Raw genomic sequence first — 19,857 nt, 5'->3', positions numbered from 1 at the left:
TATTTACTGAAGAGACACAGAAACAGATCTCCCATCCCCTGAAAGGATTGAAACCCTCACAAACGCCAAGGAAGGAGCAGGTTGAAGTGTGGAGCCAGGAACCTAACCAAGGTCACAGGGAGATGGCAGGGACTCCACCAGATGTTGCCATCTGCCCCTGCCCAGGGTACCCAGAAGCAGGAAGCTGGAATCAAGAGCGGGGCTAGAACTTGAACCCAGATGCTCCAAAATGGAGTGTGCACATCCCAACTACTATTGTATTTGCAGCACTAAATACTCATCCCAAACCACTTCTCAACTTGAATCTTCTGCAACTGCCTTGCTGGCAGTGACTGGATGAAGTGTACTCCTCATTCAGGGTGGCTGTTTCATGGGATCCTTGTGAAAATACTCAGGCAGCTCTCCCTGTAGAGGTCCTTCACCCCAGCCACATACCAGGTCCCTGTGGCTCCTGTCACTTGTGCATGTGGCATCCCTAATGGACATCATGTTTGGGAAGCCAAGTACCTGCTTTCATTCTTGTCAGAGAACTTTGTAGATGGTGGGGGTGTAGGGAGGAAGGCTTGAATGTGATCCAGAAAGGAATAAGATGCCAAGACTTGGTTGTTTCTAAAGCGCCCCACTGCCTCTGCAGCTGCTCTGAGGACCTGTAAGAATGGGAAATCGAGATTTTGTTTTCTATGGGAAAGTGTAGGAAGTCCAAAACATCTATTTAGCCAGAGCTTTTGGCTTACAGTGGCTTTACATGTTAAAATTATTGTGGTTTAAAGATTTGTTTTTATTGGAAAGGCAGATTTTCAGACAGTAGGAGAGAGGAAGATTTTTCACTCCAAAATGGCTACAATGGCTGGAGCTGAGCCAATCCAATGCCACGAAGTTCTTCTGGGCCTCCCACATGGGTACAGGGCTCAAGGCTTTGGGGCCATCCTCTGCTGCTTTCCCATATAATATACAGGAAGCTGGATCAGAAGTGGAATAGCCAAGATACCAACTGAAACCCATATGGGATGCCAGTGCTGCAAGAGTATATTTCTTTGCTGTTAGGGATGATGCTGGGGACCCAGCATGCTCAGCATCAAATTCCTTGAGAGTGACCTTGGTCTCCAACAGAGTTCCTCACAGCCCCATGAAGAGCAGAGGAGAAAAAGCAGCAAAGGGGGGGAACAAAAGGAGAAAAGGCACAAAAAGAAAATATGAATGAATGTAGCTCAATATAATTGACTTGTTCTGGTTTAAGAGGAAAATGTATGACACCGGTTATAGATTGAAATAGAAGTGCAAAACTCTCAAGCCATGTTTTCGTGCATCTACTTAATAAATGGCTACTGGAACATTTACTATGTGTCAGGCAATGGGTGGGGTCCGGGGATACAACAGCTCAAAACACACAATCTTTGCTGCTAAGGACCTGACAGTGCAGTGGGGGGAGAGTGTTTGAAAGCTTGCATGGTGTGGAGGGGTGGTGGGGAGAAACTTCCAATGGTCAGTGTACAGTGCTGAGAAGTCTCCCCACCCCCCACCCTCAGATGGGCACCTCCTAGCCTGCTCCTAGACATCAGGGATCATGTATGAATTTGAGAAGAAGCAACCATTAACCAAAAATGAAGTGGATATGAGTTGATTAGGCAAAAAGACACCAGAAAGAACATTCTAGACAAACCACTTTGTCTAAAGGGCTAGAGTTGAGAAGTGTCGTGGTGCTGGGGATATGCAAAGGTTCTGAGTGGGCGGGGCCAAGAGGACGAAGGTTGAGTGCAGGGAGTTGTGCAAGGTGTATTTAAGGCTAGAAATCTCACAGTCAGCAGCTGATGACAGTCCCCCACTGCCATCTGCATCCACATTGCCAGGGATCCCTGGTCAACTTTCACTGACTCTCTAAGATCAACAGGGAGAAAGAGAGAGTGTGATTCATTGCCACGTGCAGCCATCCTGTAGCCTGAGGCAGAAAGGAAAAATGCATGCTTACCAAAAGATGCTCAGTCCCATGCCATTATCAGCTCTTTGGAAACCAATCTGGCCAGCCTTGAGCTTGTGCAGATTACCTGTTGCACAGTAAACCAGGGTCCTAAAACAAATAGCAGCTGTCTTTGACTCTGGTTTTGGTTTGTTGTTTATTATGAGTTTTCTTGCCCCTACTTTCATTTATAAGTGGAACCAGAAAGATAAGTAGGAGCCAGATAGAGAAGGGCCCTGTGAAACATGGTCTGGAGTTTGGACTTCTGGGGACCATGGGAAACCATGCAGAAAGACCTCAAGCATGTTGTCTCAGTCCGTGTGTGTGCTATAGGAGCGTGTCAGATATGAGACAAATTATAAAGGTCAGAGATTTATTTCCTACAGCTCTGCAGCCTGGGAAGTACACGGTTGAGAGTTCTGCATTTGGTCAGAGCTTCTTGCTGTATCATTCCATGATGGAAGACAGAAGAAAAAAACAGCTCATGCCTGCCCATGTGAGAGAGCCCACTCTCACAGTAGCATTAGTTAGGTTATGAGAGTAAATTAGATCAGGGCCCTTGTGACCTGGTTACCTCTTAAAACCTTCACTGCCTGCTACATTTAAACTCCCATATTGCCCATTCTATTTCTAAGCCATTTCCAACTCTTCTGGCTAACCTTGGCCTGAGTGGAATTCCATTTTGCTCAAGATCATTGCATTAGGACAAATTTCAAATAGAAAAAAAAAAAAGATCAGATCTTTCTGGTTTAGAAATAGTATTCTAGCTTGTTGGTTTTCAGGTAGATTTGGAGATCTGAATCTGCTACAGAAATACCTGGATCAAAACACCAGTCATCAGAAATATCAGCTAGAGAGTTATTAACTTTTTTTTTTTCGATCTTCATCCGCTAGTTCACTCTCCAAATGTCCACAAATGCCAGAGCTAAGCCAATCTGAAGCTAGGAGCCAAAAGCTTCTTCCGGGTCTCTGTCACGCAAGTGTAGGGTCCCAAGAACTTGGGCCATCCTCTACTGCTTTCTCATGCCACAAGCAAAGAACCGGATGGGAGCTAGAGCAGCCAGGACATGAACTGGTGCCCATATAGGATCCTAGCACCTTTAAGGGAAGCACTAGCCAATTGAACCATCGTGCCAGGCCCAGAGTTACTAACTTTATAAAACACGATTCATAACACACACAAAAATAAAACCCTATAAATGAGGGGTGCATTTGTAAATATGTACTGGTTCATATATATATCTGCTGATATTAAATTTGTAAATATGTAATGGTTTATGCATGTGTCTGATAGTAAACAGAATTATGCTCAACTCATCAGCAGTGCACCCCTATGTTTTACAAGTGATAAACTGTTAAGTTTGTTGAGAATTTTGTTGAGCAAGTTGATGAACACAGAACAAAGTGTGAGGAAATAATTTTCTATCCAAAATCTGAGACAGCAAATAGTTTGAATAAAGTCATTAAAGTAAGGGATATGAATATCTAGTCCAACCTAGGGGTGGGTATTGTGGTCCAGTGGTTAAGTCACTGTTTGTGATGCTCACGTGGGTTTGAGGTCCAGATCTGCATCTTGCACAGCTTCCTCTAATGCAGACCCTTGGAGGAAGCTGGTGATGGATCAATTCCTTGGGTCCCTAGCACCCCTATGGGGGACTCAGATGAAATCCTGGGCTCCTAGTTTCAGCATAGCCCATTTCTGATTGTTGTGGTCAGTTTTGGAGTAAACCAGTTTCTGTCTCAATTTCTTTCTCCTATTATTCTCCCTTTCAAATATACAAAAATAAAGAAATGAAAGATTTTTAAGAGGCTAACTTACATCTGAGACCAGTCTCTATTGCAATTGCCTATAGCTGGGTGGCTTCCTTGAAGCCTATACATTTCAAACCCAAGGTCAAGCTCTGTTTCTGTGAGTTTTCAGATTACTACACAGCACCTGTCAGGAAGGCAGCAAGAGAAGCTGGGAGCCAGAGGGGAAAGGCAGCACAGACATGCAGGGTCCGTGAGGCCATGCTGGAAGTGCTTCGTTTCCCTTTCCTCTCTGGATTAGTTAGTGGCCCTAAAATTAGAACATTTATGAAAATCACTCAGGGAAATTATTAAAACACAGTTTTGAATTCAGTAGGTCTGGGTGAGGAATGGGATGAATACACATTTCCAGTTCACTCCCAGGTGTTTCTGCTGCTGCTGGCAGGGAGCCAGGCCTTTAGAACCATCACTGTAGATCATTATTTGCTTTTCAGACTTTCATGTGCATGCCAATCACCTGGGGTCTCATTCAAATACTCCACCTGAAGCTCTGTCAGTGATTCTTCACAAGCGATTTTCTTATTCCCAGAGAACATTTGGATGTACCTAATATTCTTGGTTGTTGTACATTGGATGGAGGGGAGAGGTGTTGATTGCTGTTGGAATCTAACAGGTAGAGGCCAGAGATGTTTCCAAACGTCGTACTGCCCAAAATGCAACCTCCCATAAGGAAGAATCCCCTAGCTCAAAATGCCACTGTTGTGGAACCCTGACCTAACCAAGGCCATTTACCAGCACACATGGTGGCCCTAAGGACTGCAGTCTCTTGATGGACAGCCCCATGCAACAGAGAAACTCCAAGGCTCCTGCTTCCTGTGGCCAAGTACCACCACCCCACCTCAATATCACCCCATGTCATGTGCCGAACCCAGTGTTAGCTGCACAGAACACAACACAAGTTGTTTGTGATTCACTGCCGTGAACTGTTAACTCAGAATTGCTGTCAGCCTTGCTGTACCTTAGAAGCCCCTGGGGAGGTTTGGCAGCACAAATGCAGAGATTCAGATTTCATTGTTCTGAGCCAGCCAGCACTTTGAGAGTTTTAAAGCTCTTCAGTAAATCCAAGAGCAGCATGGGGTTGAATCCGCCCTCGCTGAGTGCTAATCCAGCACTTGAGACCGTGAGAGGCCAGAGAGAAGTTGGTAGTCTCTTGATTATATATAGGATTGCAGCTAATGGATGCCTATTTCAAAGCCCATTAGACCATGAAATGCCATTATTTTAGCAATTGTCAGATATTCACCCTGTGGGGTTGTTGCATTGTGCTGTGTGCTAGGACCACAAGCGGAAAAGTTGAAGGGCTTTGCCTTGCAAAGGCCTCGGAGTATAGTGGGGAGGTCAGCTGTGAACAACACACTAAGTGCTACAGCACAAGCATGTACAAAACACAGAGGTCACCAAGGAAGGGATGGATTCTTCCAAGAGCCTGGGGCAGCTGAATTTCAAGGAGGAGCCTCTTGGTCCAAAGTGAACCACATGGCGTGGAAAGGTCAAAGGGAGCTGCACAGTCATGCCTGGCTAGATGGGCCTGTAGGGGAAGGCAGCAGAAAACTTGAGCCAGAGTGGACAGGCAGCACAGACCTGCTGGGTCTGTGAGGCCTTACCGGAAAGGTATTAGGCCCAGGAGCTCCACTATAATGAGAATAACCCACGGATGTTCCCGAGCAGGGGGAAGTGAGCTCACTGTGTTAACTGAGGGTTGCCTGGGAGTTTCATTCTGTGTGTTAACAGAGCCCCATGGATGGTGTAGGACTGCAACCCTCTGCCCAGCTGGCTTCTCTCTGCTCCCAGCACAGTCCAGAGTATGCCTCACTTTGCGGAAGGGTATGCTGAGCTCCAGGGATCCATAGCTGCCAAGTGGGACCTAACTGGCCAGAGGCCCTGGGCTGTTAGACACCACACCTCCCCATCCCCTATGCCACCCCCCCTCCACAGCTCTATCCTTTAAAATAGCTCAGTTGATCCTACCAAATAGCTTCTCTCTGGCACCTTCTCGTCCATCCTAATGAAATTTTTAGACCATCCTAATCCCTTCCATGTCCCTTCAGCAGCCCCCATCATCTTCTTCAGTCTTGAGCCACTTCAGGGAAGGACCCCCTTGAAGACAGAGCTGGTAAGCACATTAGGGCAGAACTTCCTGTTGCCTGGCACAAAGCCTTAAAAAAGAAGCAAAAAGATGGTGCAGATATGGGTACAAAAAAACCTCTCACAGATAGCTCAGACCTAGTTCCAAGCCCCCTCTTATTCTGAGCCACATGCTGCCTGCACTAACATCTCTTGGTGGTAGTGCAATGACTGCAAAAGCTGCACACTCCCTTGGCTGCCAGTACGCAATGTACTGACATGCAGTTGTGGACCAGCAAAAATTACTGAGTATGTTTTTGTAAGAGAAGGGTCAGGTATCTTCAGTCATCAGCACAGGGCTAGAGAACTAGGAAACTTTGGTCCACACTACACTCTAAAACCCAAAGCGTCACCTGACAGTGGCCATAACCCTATTCACCATGTCCCATCACCATGGTTTCCTCCATTGAGTCTCTCCTGCCTTCTTAGTATTTGTGTTTTCCTCTTTGGAGCATACAATGGTGAGAAAGCCTTCTGACAGGTCAGAAATGCTTCAGGACCCCTAGGCCTCTTAAGGATTCCCTCAGAGCTAATAACACAGCAGTGTTGGTGATGGAAATAGGGACTGCATTATGATACATGCAAGATGCCTCAAAGGAAACATTCCCCCCATCCCACCCTACATGTAACCCAGTCACTAACTCACTGCCTGGAATGCCCACATCCCTTAGCAGTGTGTGAGGCTGCTGCATTTCTCATCCAGCTTCATGCTGATATATAGAGGCAGCAGAAAATGCTGCAAGTACTTGTCTCCAGACATCCATGTAGGAGACTCTGACCCATCACCTTGGATATATATTATTTCTTTGTGTTAAAAACATTCAAAATCCTCTCTCCCAAGTATTTTGATACATTTAATTATTGTTAATCACAGTTATGGTTCTTGCTATAGAATATAAGAAGTTATTTTTCCCAATCCAGCTGCACATGGGAGCTTATATTTCAATGTAGACTAGTATGTTCAGTAAAAAACAAAAACAAAATAGAGCCTAAAACTGTAATGTTAGGTATCAGCTAAGAATCAGCAGATTAAGCTGTGTCTTTTTCCCTTGGAAATTAGGATACAAAAATCTAAGAAAACTGGAAGATCTTAATACCTCAAAAATGAGCCCCCCCCAAATAATAACAGTACCCAGTGCTGACAGAATGATATTGAAATGGATTTATTTATATACAATTGCAAACACTGTACATTTATGCAATCATTTGGAAGGGGAATTTGATGAAAACATTTTGAGAACCACAAATATTCACAACCTTGAACATAGTATTGATTAAAATAAAAACCTGAGTGCACAAATATGTTGGGTGGGAGCATCACCTGTCACATGATAGGACTGAAAATAGCCTAAATGATCAACAACAGAAGGGCCTAAATTATAGCATACCAACAAAACTCAATATTATGAATTATTGCAGAGAATAATGAAGAAATTAAGTGGAAAAAATGCTTTCATCAACCAGGATTCTATTCAGTTGCAAGTAACAATCTGACCTCAGTAGCTCAATCAAAAAGAATTTATTTTCTATTAAATTAGAAATCCAAGGTCTAATCTCGGTCCAGAGCAAACACCTCTGAGCCTTCTCTTGAACCTTGGCCCCTGGTTACAGGTGACTGTGAAAACTCTAACCAGCATACCTATGATCAGCACAAGAAGAAGGTGCAAGGAAAGTTCCTTGTATGATGGAGGTGAGCGCTTTTCCAGAAGGAGCCCCAGGAAACATCCCCTGGAATCTCTCTGACCAAAACTGGTTCACAAACTCCCCAGCTGTGAGATGAGGAGGGGCCACAGGGTGAGCATGAATGATTATCACCCTGGGGCTGAGCACATTGCCACTTGGAGCAAAATCAAAATTCTATTGGCAAGAGAGAGAGTTGGAATGGATAGTAAGAAAGTGACGGTGATTCTGAAAACCAAGTAGAAATCCTGTGCACACAGCTGTTTAAACCTCTGTGTGCTTTTGAGCAAGGGTAGGTCAGAACAAAAAATGCAAAAGTTTAATCTTGAATTGGTGTAGGATTGTGCATATTTTCCCCATATTTTCTAGGTGCTCTAGTAATTCCTAAAGAGGATGCAATACGATAGCTTTGAATCAAACACATAGGGAGGTTACCCTCAAAACTAGAGGGGCCTTCTGTCCGCATGCTCACCTTCACTACAATCAGGTGTCAGTTCCCACAACCAGTAGATGATTCCTCATTAGGTGGCCATTCTGTTCCAACTGAAAGCAATGGCATGTGTACATAGCTGATCACATACTGGTGCTCCAGATCTTCTTTCTGCAATGAAGCTGTATTAATCTCTAGCCTTTCAGCTGCAAATGTTCTATGGAGCAAAGGATTCCCTAGCATGTAACTGACTGTTTCAGAATGTGAATGAAAAGATGCAGTCAGATTTTCTGAAGATGAGGCAAGTTCCCTGGAGTAATGCAGACAGAAGTCTGACTGGTTTTCAGCCACAATTTCTGAAGAGGAAATTGCTGTTTTTGTCAGGGGATTGGCTACGAGTCTTCTAGGATTTCTTCTGCCTCATTTGTGTGAGTTGAGATTGCTTTTATTTGAGCAGACATTCCAGGTGGCTAATCTTCCCCCATCCCAATATTGAAAGATGGTTCTTTTTTTTTTTAAGATTTATTTGTTTATTTGAAAGGCAGAGAGAGGGGGAGATGGAGAGGGGCAGAGAGAGGGAGAAGAGGAAGGGAAGAGAGAGGCTTTCCCATCTGCTGATTGATTCCCACAAATGGCCACAACAGCTGGGGCTAGGTTGAAGCCAGAGGCTTCATTTGGGGTTTCCATTTGGGTACAGTGGCCCACAGACTTGGGCCATCCTCTGCTGCTTTTCCAGGCATGTTAGCGTGGAGCTGGATCAAAAGTGGAGCAGCAGTAGCCTAACAGCTAAAGTCCTCACCTTGAAAGCGCTGGGATTCCATATGGGCACCAGTTCTAATCCTGGCAACCCCACTTCCCATCCAGCTCCCTGTTTGTGGCCTGGGAAAGCAGTCAAGGACGGCCTAAAGCCTTGGGACCCTGCACCTGCATGGGAGACCTGGATGAAGCTCCAGGCTTCTGGCTTTGGATTGGCTCAGCTTTAGCATTTGCCACCCCTTGGGGAGAGAACAATTGGATGGAAGATCTTCCTCTCTATATATCTGACTTTGTGTTTCATGTTTGCATTGTCATCTTTGTTGGCCAATTCCCTGTTATCAATTTTGTAAGATGCCACATGGTTTTAGTTCTGAGAGATAAGGAGGTAACACAACTATATGCTTTGCTGTCAACACAAACGCAGATGCTCAGTGACCAATCACAGATGGACTTAGAGTAAGCAATGTGATTGGTCACTGGTCATTATGCCATCTACCTTCCTGTGATTCACAGGGGGAGAGCTGGAAGTGCAACTTATGCTTCATGCTGTTACGTATGGGCATTGTAACAATATTGCTGAGGGACTCATGTTACCTAACTACATTGTGGAAACTGAAATTCATGGGTATTGCAACTGTATAATGAGGAATACCATGAGGTCTACTAAAGAAAATTTTCAAAACTTTGTGACTTTGAACAGGAGAGTAGTCATCCAGGCATCTGGCCTCCAAAATAAGGGTGTTTTGTTATAGTAAGGGTCTTGTTGGCAACATTTTGAAAAACTTCTGAAACAATAAACCATTCTCAAGTGCTTAATTTTTACTGCACCCATTCTTGATGAAAATCTGTCAACCCACCACTCCGACCACCAGGTGGAGTGTCAGTTCCCTATCTTTCCCCAAGGGCCTTCTTGCCAACAGTCAGAGTTACTAAAATGTGGTGGTGGACACAAAAGGAATTGAAGCCCTTAGTCCACCAGTGAATTATTCCTGCAGAATTTTCTCTTATCCCAGACACCAGGCTCAGGAAGAGGCACCATGGGTACTTCTTGCTTAGATGGGAACAGCCCCCCTGGGAAAGTTGGGAATGAAATCAGACCCAACTTCCCTGACTTCATCTTTTATATTATATTCCCTGACTTATATTTTTATTGGAAAGGCAGATATACAGAGAGGAGGAAAGACAGAGAGGAAGATCTTCCATCCAGTGGTTCACTCAAGCAACCGCGACGACTGGAGCTGAGCCAGTCCAAAGCCAGGAGCTCTTCCAGGTGTCTCACGCAGGTGCAGGGTCCCAAGACCTTGGGTCATTCTCAACTGCTTTCCCAGGCCATGAGTATTTAGGCTTTCTTGTGCATTAAGTGCTTTACATGCATTGTGTATATTCCATACTCGAGTGCCTTGTGCATATTCATTATCTCATGAATATTAGGATTCTCCTGGTTCATTCCTGACAATATTGAAAACACACACAAATGCTCTGGTTGTCCTTTCTTAACATGATGTATCTTAAGAATTTTATTTATCCTGTTTTCTCTGCCACAATATAATTGAATGCTCAGTATAATTGAATGCTCTCAAATAGTACCACAAATCCATATCAGAAGTCAGCCTTAGAAAGTCTGATTCTCTCATTCTAACATACCATTTAGATAAGTTTACACTGCAAACCGTCATTGTCATACTAGCCAAAATGGAAATAGCATCTTTGAAATGTCTTCCTATAGTCACACAAGTGCACTCAGAGGGCCCAACAGCTTGATCTACATGTGGTTTCTTTAGACCCAAAGGTCCTAAGAAGCTCCCCACTCTGATATCACATCTTGTCAGTGTCTACATGTCTACAATGACAAGGTTCCTTTTTGACTGTTGCTGTCTTATTTCTTGATTTACCTTCTGTGCATCTTCCTTGGAAGCATTGCCTAGGATTTGCAGGGCCAGGATGAGGGAATGTTGCGGGGAATACATACCTAATATTGGCCTGGACTTGACCTGTGACCTTTCCAGGAGGATGAAACATTGTCTGAAATCACATGCTGTGACTACAAACAACATCAAATTTTGGATAAGCCAACCCTTTCATTGTGAGAAAATGTCTAGAAACCAAGATTGAGGATTCTATTTCTGTTATAAAGCATTTGATTTATATAGATACAGTAATAGGCAATGAGTATGGAACCTATGCAAAATAACCTTCACCTGATGTTCCAAGTAGTAAAATACATATATGACTTCTTTTCTATACAATCATTACTTGAGTAATTCTTTTAAAATTTATCAAAACTTTTATAAATATTTTTCTGAAATGCAAGGGGTCAATTGAAACAAGAGAGAACTGTAAGCATGTTCAACTCAAAGATAAACATAGATTAAGAAGCTGCTCACAATTGACCATTAGCTACAATAAACTGGTTATTTTAGATAATTAATTCTTGCTTTGCTGATTTAAGCCTAAGCTGTACTTTTTTCAAGCCTACTTTTTTTGTTTTGAAGATTTATTTATAGATTGCTTTGTACCTGGGCAAGTGTTACACTGCTGGGAGAAAAGCAGCCAATAGCTGGCAGGCATCCTGGGCCTGATTAATGCCAAATTTATTTTAACTATACCAGTATGCTGGCATAGTTGCTGCTGCTGTTTGTTCTTTTTTTTCCCCCCTTTTATTTTTGACAATCTTTACATAGATGATTAGGGCACAAACGGTTGCTGTTTCTTCTTCTCCTCTCCTCCTCCTTATTCTTCTTCAAGATAAGTAGGTAAGGCAGGGAGCTCCCAACTGGAACACACCACCCTGGCCCCTAGATGAAGGACTACGATTGCCTGGAGAAGGGGGTCTGGGAACATATTGGCGTAGGAGCAGCTGAGATTATGTCTGACAGAGAGGGAATGAGTCCTGGGACCACAGACCAGGCCACTGCACTTGCAGGTAAGCAAAGTTGAGACAGAGTGATTTAGAGAGGAGACAGCCAGAGGGCATGTCTGGGTCATACCAAGGCACCCATCCATGAGGGAAACCTGAGCTAGGCTAAATAATGTTGCCTCCCAAAAGCTGTAACTGGGAGGCATGCCTGGCTGGGCTAGGCCTCAGTTGCAGTTGATCTGCAAGTGTCAAAACAGGGAGTGGGCCACATCAGGCTGGACCACATCAAGTTGGATCACAGCACCCACCAGATGTGAGAGAACTGGGTCTAGGGGTAGATTCTGTAGAGGAATTGTAGACTTGCCTCTGTGAGACTACAACATCTGCTGATTTACAAGGACAGCTGGGGCAGTGATGAGCCAAGGCAGGCTGGACCATAGCACTTACCTAACACGAACCTACTTAACATTCATGGGGGCTGGGACTGGGAGAAGGCCAGGTGGGGCCAGGTTGCAGCACCTGCTGGCACAGGCAAGGGCTAGGACTGAGGGCAGACCATGCCAAGCAGAGCCTCTTACCCCAATGGCATACATGAGATCCAGGAAAGGCTGAAGCACTCAGCACCATTTGGGGAAAGGCCAGGCTGGGTCAAGCCCTAATACCTGCTGGCATGCACAAGAGCAAGGACAGGGTGTGGGCAATATCTGGCTGGGCTGGCTGCAACAACTTTCAGCAATAGAGAAGATTGTGAGTGGATAGTCCTAGGCTGGGTCAAAACACCCACCAGCATGTGCAAGATCTGGAGCTGGAAAAGGACCTGGTAGGGAAACTCTGGGGACTTCCCTTCTGGGTGACAGCTCCCTCTGATAATATGAGAACCAGGACTGTGAACAGATCAGGCTGGACAAGAGAGAAGCATCCATCAGCATGTGTGTGCGCTGGGTCTGGTGGTAGGCCAAACTGGGCTTGGTTCCAGCACCCATTGCTGCTGCTCTCTAGAGCCAGAATAAGTGTGCGACAAGCCAGGTTATGCTGTAGCACCTGCCAGGTCACATGAATTCTGGGTCTGGTGGTGGGCCAAGCTGGGTTAGGCTGTATTACCCGTCATTGAGAGCCAGAATGCATGTGGGCCAGTCAGGTTAGCCCACAGTAGCCACTGGTGAGTGCCAGGACAGTAGCACCCACCAGTACAGGAGAGTCATTGCTGGAAGCAAGCCTTGTAGGGGAACTCCCCTGCCAGGGTACAGCTCCCACTTGTGAGCCTGAAAGTCAGGGCTGGGAGCAGTTTTAAGACCAGGCTGGACTACAGCACCCATAGGCATATGTGTGAGCCAAGTCTTGGGGTGGGCTGGCTCAGCCAGTTCATAGCATACACTGGCACAAGAGAAAGTCTGGATGTGGTGCAAGCCAGGCTGGGTTGGACCACAATAACCCACCAGGGTCACATGAGGCCTGGGGTGGGCCAGACTGGGTTAGGCTGCTATAAACGCTGGTGAGATCTGGGGCTGGGAATGGGCTGGGCTGAGCCAAGCTGTAGTACCTGCTAGTGAGTGCCAAAACCAGGCTGCAGCACCTGCTAGGACACATAAGACCCAGAGCTGGGAACAGGCCTGGCAGGGGAACTTCAGAGACTCCCTTGTTGGACTACTGTTTCCACTGAAGAATATTTGAAGTGGGACTGGAGACGGGACAGTCTGGGAGCAGGCCAGGCTAGTTTAGGCTGCTACACCGAGTGACAAGTGTTAGGACAAGTCATGTCAGGCTGGCCACAGTACCCCTTGGCAGCCACAAGATCCAGGGTTGGAGACAGGCCAGGCTGGGCAGACCAAGGATGGACCAGGCTAGAGCCGACAGCAATTGTTGGCATATGTGATGGTGGTGTCTGGGGGTGGGTTGGGTTTAGCTAAGCCATAGGACCTTTGGGTATGCACAAAAGCTAGATGGGATGTGGACTAGTCCAGGTTAGACCACAGCAGAGGCTACAACACGCACAAACCAGGTCTGGGAGTGGTCCTGGTGAGGGCTACTAGGATCGTCCCAACTAGGCCACAATACCCACTGTCATGCATGAGGACTGTGTCTGGGGCAAGCTAGCTGGGCTGGGCTGCAGTACTTGTTGGTTTGATTCATGTGAGATATGGGACTGGAGTGTAACTGACCAGGAAGCTGCATCCACCAGCAGGTGACAGACTGAACTTGATCCTGCACTGGCTGATTCATGCAAAAGTCAGTCTGAAGTGACTCTAGCCAAGGTTTCTTGGGGGACTCTGCAACTAGACTACGGGACTCAGATCTCAGCCACCAGAAAAAATCACAGTATGTATAGTTCAATCTCAAGAGTGCACATTCTAGGTCTAGGTCATCTTAGTTGCTGCTGCCTGTGCGGTGGACAGAAAACCCAGTTGCATACAGAAGACATGATGGCTAGCTCGTCTAGTCCAGGATGGAAAGCAAAACAAGCTGGATGATTTTCTTGGCTCAGCCATGTTCTTGGGTCTGTGCATGCACTAAGGTGGACATAGTCAAACAAAAAACTTTGGAAAGATGTTCTCAAACCTGGAATAATGAAGCTGACAATGTCTCAATGCTATTGATACTACTCAAGCTCACCCTCAAAACACTCTTCCTCACTGCGGGGTCTCTAACATGTCATCAAAGGACTGTCCCCCATCCCTGGGTGCTGACATAGTTTGACAGTAAGGAGAAGCCTCATCTCCTTCCTCTCCTGTGGACACAGAAGGAAAAAAATAAAATGTGTTTCACCTACTTTCCTCCATATCTGACCCTTCCCAATCAAATCAGAAACCCATATGGGCATGCATCCCTCTCAACTATTTAAACATTATTCAAAACATTTTTTAATTTTTAAGGATTTATTTAACTTTATTTGAAAGGCAGTGGTTCCAATAGCTAGGGCTGAATCTCACCAAAGCCAGAGATTTCTAGGTCTCCCATATGAGTGCAAAAACTATTGTCTATGGCTTTCTCAGATCCATTAGCAAGGAGCCGGATCAGAGGTGAAGCAACAGTGACTTGAACCAGCGTCTGTATGAGATGCTGATGTCAAAGGTAGCAGGTTTTACCCACCACGCAATGACACCAACCTCCAGAAACTGACTTCTGAGTTTAAAGAGTCGTGAAAAATCCAAATCTAATCCTTGGACAGTCTGACAAGCATTGGCACCATCCGTTATTGAAATTCCTCAATTCACCTAGCATACCCCCTTTCAGAGCTGCAGTTTGTGACAAAGGCTGGCTCTTATATGAGTGTGAGGATGAAACAAGAAGTATTTGTTGATGACAAGACAATATGTTTGGTTGATTTATTATATTAATCTTCAATTTTATAATAAGGAATAGAATCTTCTATTTAGACTTGAATATTTACAATATCAACAAACATCTGCACCTTCTGATCTGTGCCATAAGGTGTATGATAGGACGAAACTCCATTTGTGGACAGTTTGGTATCAGCCTGTTTCGTGAATATTGTGGGACACAGGTTTCATTAGTATGGACCTTCTACCTTGCGCGTAATAAGAGTATTGCATATTACTACCAGTGTCATTAAGTGTATTGGTGAATTCCAGCTTGTTTCTTGGAAAACTCCAGTTTTAAAGTTTTTTAAAGTTTTAATAAGATTTAATAGATTCAATGTGATATGTATGTTTCTCCAAACATAATGATATTCCCTTCCTTCCTCCCTCCCACATTCTTTGTTTCTTCTTCTTCTTCTTCTTTTTTTTTTTTTTTTGGTTAGGTTGGAGATTGCATATTTTAATTGTGCATTACAGTAAGAAGACTTAATACCTCACCAAATAAGAAGTTTAACAAGTAAAAAGTTTAGTGAGGAGCCTGGCACAGAAGCCTAATGGCTAAAATCCTCACCTTGTACGTGCCAGGATCCCACATGGGCACCAGTTGTAATCCTGGCAGCCCTACTTCCTATCCAGCTCCCTGCCTGTGGCCTCAGAAAGTAGTCAAGGACGGCCCAAAGCCTTGAGACCCTTGGGACCCTACACCAGCATGGGAGACCCGGAGAGGCTCCAGGCTCCTGGCTTAGGATCAACTCCAGCTATTGCAGTCACTTTAGGAATGAATCAATAGACGGAAGATCTTCCTCTATGTCTTTCCTCCTCTCTGTATATCTGCCTTTCCAATAAAAATGAAATAATCCTTAAAAAAAAAAGCTTAGTGGGAATACAGATAACGCATATAAGCAATAATTAAATAAAAAATGACAATTTCACCTAAACACAGTGAACTTTGAAGGTCATTAAAACTGTAGTAGTATAATATTCTTTTTTTAATGACTTATTTGAAAGGAAACCATTATGCTAAGAGAAATGAATCAAGCCCAAAAGGTTAGATATCACATGTTTGCAAGGAGAAAAAAGAGTCTACTTCTTTTTCCCCGTAATGCATATAAAGGCTAGAAGTATGCAGTACAGGGCTGTTGATTCAGTGCTCCAAAGACCTCAGGACTGGGGGGCTCCTTCAGTGCTGTCACTCACCATTGTCCACATGTGTCTGGAACCTTGTTCAGGGAGGGTCAGAGTCAGGTCCCAGCCATCACATCCTTGTTCCAACTCACAAAAATGAGCCACATCATAAAAATATGTGTTCTACATGCTTAGGATAAGTATGCTTGATCCTATCGGGCAGCATTTAATTACACTACATTTAACTGAGAAGAGGTCAGGAAAGTATACAGTCTTTGCTGCAGGCAGCCATGCGCTCAGCTCAGACTCAGGCTCCTAATACTGAGGTAAGAAGGCAGAATGAGCTACATGAAACAACTGTTTTTGTCATATTTAGAACCCTGGTCAGTCAGATTCCATACTTAACAGAAATCCAGGAGCATCAACCAACTACTTTCATTCTCAGAAAAACACAGAGTAAGTAAACCAGATGGTAGCCCAACTGCCTGAGTCCCTGACAGCCATGTGGGAGACCAGAATGGAGTCTGCGACTTCTGGCTTTAGCCTGCCTCAGTGCCAGTTATTGTGGTCTTTCGGGAGAGTGAACCAGCAGATGGAAAATCTCTCTCTCCCCCTCTCTATGTCACTCTGCCTTTCAAATATATAATCTATTTTTGGAAAAAGTAAGAAAAATTAATCTGCATAATAAATATTTAATGACTAAATCAATGGTTCACTCAGCTCAGGAGCATTTGAGTAGCAAAATCCAGTGCCAGTAGAGAATAAACCTTCCTGGAGTGAGAGTCAGGAGGCGAGCTGAGTCACTTACAAATGCAACAAATAATGAAACCTTCACTAATTAATTTCATACACATCAGCAATGTTAGTCACACCAACTACTGAATAATTCATTTTGCCTGAGTAGACAGTAGACCTAAAATAATACTTCCATCCCAGAAGTAGTAACAACCAAACAAAACCATTATTGCATCCTCCCCCTGACCCAGGCCAGCCCCTGCCTGTTTATGCAAAAACAACAGTGGGTAGCAGTCTTTGCCAAATGAGATTTTTGGAGAAAGGTTATTGCTTTTGCTTTTCTATACTTTTTAGAATCATATGAACTTTGTACCATAAATATGAAGATCTTTTAGGAGCTGGAGGTTGCTGAATTATTCTTTATTTTTGAAAGGTAGACAGGAAGGAAAAACCCTGGATTAGGGTTATCTTGCACCAGCCTTTGCAGTTTGAACCTCTGAGCCATTGTGATGCTGGATGTGAACCAGGTCTGCCAGTATCTCTGCTATACTCATTCCAGGGTACCAAGTGAACGCCCTGCCTCTCGATGCTATCTCAGATTTATATTAAAAAAAAAAAAAGGCATTTGTTGAGGTTTACTGGGTACCAGAAACCATTCTAAGCCTGCTTGAATTTTCTCAATAAGCCTCTGAGGTTGGTGCTGCCATCCCCTCTGTTACCTTGTTGACAAAACTGGGACCCATAGAGGTTAGATGGAAGGCAGGAATTAGATGCTGCAGAGCTACAATGCTACCTACTAAGCCAAACACACCACAGTTTAAGTGACGCAAGTCCAACCTGGGTTTGCAGGCTGCCCGGAAGACCCTAGGCCCATTCAGTACATATCTATACTCCTAGTACTGCAGCCAAAAAAAACTTAGTAAGACCCAGCTGGTTATCCTGGACCAAAAGCAAGGGAAGTTACCCAAACATAAGAGAGACTTTTCTCTGTTACCTTGTCTTTCAACCTCAACTTATTCCTTCCTAATTGTAAAGTTCCATCTACTTTAGAGGAAAGAACTATGTGCACAGGGGGAGCCTGGATTGGTGTTGACTATCTTCATTTTACAACTCACCATGGCTCCATGGAAAGAGGAATCTGGGAAAATATTTGTTTGGATGATAAGTGCTTTCTCCTTACTCAGGAGGCAGTCCCAGTCTCCAGGACGTGGAAAGCAGCCTTTGAAAGCCTTATCCAAAGATAAAATTCCTTATATCCCTGTTGGTGTTCACCCAAACTCTACATGCTTTTATTCAAATGGAGGAGAGCAGCAGCAGTGGCAAAATAGAAAAGAATTCCAACTATGTGAGACTCACCCATGTTTTTGTGACTCAGAGCTTAGCGGAGAAAGTCATCCTGCAGCGAAGAGAAACAGAGAAATTTGAGACAGAAAGCTGAAACAGTCAATGAATGTGTTCATTCAGAGGACACAAAGTCTGTGTGCCCTTTCTCCAAGCTCCTCTGCTTGGCTAACTGTGCTCTGCCTCTCAACTCCAGACCTGACTGCCTCATTTGCCTCCTAGAGTCTAGGTTTTGCATTAGGAAGGAAACACCTCTGATACACCGCAACAGGAAGAGAAGCTAAAGGGATGGAGCACAGTGTCACATGCCCGCATGACTCCGCAGCACCATTGCCCTTGGCCCAGCATGCGCCTGTGTGTCACAGGTGCTTCCATGCACCTGGAGAGTTCTTCAATTCTGTGTAGCCAGCAATTCTCATTCACACTTTACCTTACATGTGTAAGGGACCATCTGTTTTCCTCATTCACAAAGTAGTTACCCCAATGGCTATAACAAGTGCCAGGAGGAAAGCCACAGCCTTAGCCAAGATCTTGTTTTCACACCAGGGAAATACACAATTCTATTTTTAAAAAATTTGTTTATATAATAAATGCACATATATGTAACACATTGTATAGCAGAGTCACATTTGAGATGACCAGGTGTCTCTACCGGTCTTATACTCACTGACATGTGAAAGCTGCCTGGGCTGAGCTGATAATATGTTGCATAGTTTATGGGCTAATGTACATGCTGATATGCAGTTCAGTTTATACTACTACAGAAAATAAGTTAGGAAGTGTTTTAGAACTGATGGAAGAGTAATTCAAAGAAATTCATGGTATTCGTTGAGATTGTTAGCAGCTTCTCAGTGACTCCCAGATCAAGAAGTGTTAGATTGTAGAACAGCAAAGAGGAAAAATTACATTGCATGAAATTTTCCAGGGTGCTTGTCTGGCATGGGTTTCTCTAGTGCAATCTAAGAGAAGGGCTCACCCTGGACTGAACGTGCTTGCCTAGGCATAGGCTAGTCCTGCTTCACTCAATCTCTTCCCTGCAGAGCTTGGGTCATTGGCATCGTGCAGTAATGTCACTTATTGAGTGACTACCAAGTGCTAGATGCTTCCTTTACAAAACTTCCTTTAATGTCTATGGGGGATGTCTAGCTGTCCCATCATTCAGAGGAGGGAAGTGCTGCTCAGAGACTGGAAGAGAATGGACGCTTGAACTCAGATCTGTCTGTTTTACAGTGTGTGCTTTTCATTATCATACTATGCCACCAACTTGCTTCCGGGACTCAAGCTAGACATGTTATTTCCCAAATTAACACTTGCCATGTGCAAGACAGAGGGACTATTTCTTTGGCTGTGGGGCCGAACAAGTGAAGAGAAGTGGCAAGAGGTGGCCTTTCCCTTTCCCAGCCAAGCAGGACTAGAGGTTTCCCTTCTACCAGCATTAACAATCCTTGCCCCAAATCTTGGAAGGCTTAAAAAATTTAAAAAAAGACAGATAGTTGGCTACAGAAAGGAGCATAAGATGCAATTCAATTCATCTCATCAGAACTTTGTCAAAATGGGAAGCTCCCAGTGTGGGTTTGAAGATGATGTGTCTCAGCCTGGTGGAGTAGGCTGGCTCCTACAATTTGTGAATGATTTACAAGAAGCCACAGTGTTTCCCATGGGACAGTCCATGGACAATGGGACTGTGAGAAACAAAGCAAAGCAAAATGAGTGTCATATTAGGGTTAAG

The 19,857-nt window shown here is 44.5% G+C and overlaps 1 long non-coding RNA gene across 1 annotated transcript in view; it reads right to left on the bottom strand.

Moving 5' to 3' along the window:
- Positions 1–440: 440 nt before the first annotated feature.
- Positions 441–19,857, bottom strand: part of LOC121147819 — a 31,726-nt gene continuing 12,309 nt past the window's right edge. The window contains exons 2-4 of the long non-coding RNA XR_005882473.1: positions 1,967–2,065; positions 1,797–1,875; positions 441–647 (exon numbers count right to left, since the gene is read on the bottom strand). This is a non-coding gene — a long non-coding RNA (uncharacterized LOC121147819). The remainder of the gene's footprint in view (positions 648–1,796; positions 1,876–1,966; positions 2,066–19,857) is intronic.

The sequence above is a fragment of the Ochotona curzoniae genome, unplaced genomic scaffold (genome assembly GCF_017591425.1).
Source record: "Ochotona curzoniae isolate NIBS_2020 unplaced genomic scaffold, NIBS_Ocur_1.0 scaffold_461, whole genome shotgun sequence".
Taxonomy (NCBI): Eukaryota; Metazoa; Chordata; class Mammalia; order Lagomorpha; family Ochotonidae; genus Ochotona; species Ochotona curzoniae.
This window is presented reverse-complemented; position numbering and strand designations above follow the sequence as displayed.